Source organism: Silurus meridionalis, chromosome 29 (assembly GCF_014805685.1).
Source record: "Silurus meridionalis isolate SWU-2019-XX chromosome 29, ASM1480568v1, whole genome shotgun sequence".
In the NCBI taxonomy this organism is placed as follows: Eukaryota; Metazoa; Chordata; class Actinopteri; order Siluriformes; family Siluridae; genus Silurus; species Silurus meridionalis.
The window spans coordinates 3510641-3511653 of NC_060912.1; the positions used below are offsets into that span (position 1 = coordinate 3510641).

The 1013-nt window shown below is 45.3% G+C and overlaps 1 protein-coding gene across 1 annotated transcript in view; it reads right to left on the reverse strand.

Annotated features, from left to right (window-relative positions):
* The window catches only part of LOC124381991 (chromodomain-helicase-DNA-binding protein 4-like), a 22523-nt gene extending 21748 nt beyond the window's left edge, over positions 1–775 (reverse strand). Inside the window, 1 exon segment of the mRNA XM_046844022.1 lies at positions 367–775. The gene's annotated coding sequence lies outside the window, so the exon portion shown is untranslated.
* Between the last annotated feature and the right edge of the window lie 238 nt (positions 776–1013).

The window sequence follows — 1013 nt, forward strand, 5'->3', positions numbered from 1 at the left end:
AAATGTGAAAGCACAGGAAGAAAACGGAAGTTAGTTTGGTCAGTGACTTAGTATGGAGATAAATTGATAATTATAGATAGCAATAAATCCGTTAGATCTTTTATAAGAATTGTGGGTGGTTTGGGAGACATTTATGTAGAAAAAAAGCAGGTGAAAGTTAGACCGGCGGAAGGTTTCCCATGCTAGTCAGGGTGCACTACGGCTAAATGCTAGCTCTTTCACCGTGTGAGTGGATGCTAGCTGCACCGGCTACAAACGTGTCTCGGATTCCTCCAGTGATGTTTCAAAGGGTTGGCTTTTTTTAAATCCGTAATACGATTCATGTCCACCGGATTGGGTAGGAAACGTAACGCCGGTGGTACTCACACAAAACTTGCTCCCGAGCCGACGGTTGAAAGAGTGGGAAAGGAGGAGGAGGGAAAAAAGGAAAAAAAAAAGAACCGCTTTCACGCTCCGTCGTCCTCCTCGTCCGGCGCTTCCGTTTCTTTCTCTTTCTTGTTATTATTTTGTTTTTTGTTACCGCGTCGATTTTATAAAGCTAGCGGCCGAATAGGGAGGGGGGGGTGTCCCGTACCGTCCGACGTCTCCGTCTCCCTGTCTCTCTCCCTACTAACCAACCCCCCTTGCATACACACAAAGAGATCAGGGGGCAGACATCCCATAATAACCCCCCTTACACATATACACACAGACTTACCCCTCCCCCCACTCTGCATAGTTACCTTGCAACATACAGACCATAATAATCCTCCATACACACATAACACTCTTCCCCATTCCACTAGCAACCGTTACCATGGAGACTTTCACCCCTCCCATCCCTTAAACATCCCATAATAATAATGAGCACAGTCACTGACATCCCACAATAAGCATAACTCCAAAAAAAAAGAGGGAGAGAGAAAAAAAAAAAAAAAGGCAAGTCACATGGCAACTCAACGCCACATGACTGCAATACACTCCAGATCATCCGGATCATTGATTTGCAGGTATGGTAGGGAATGTAAAACGGA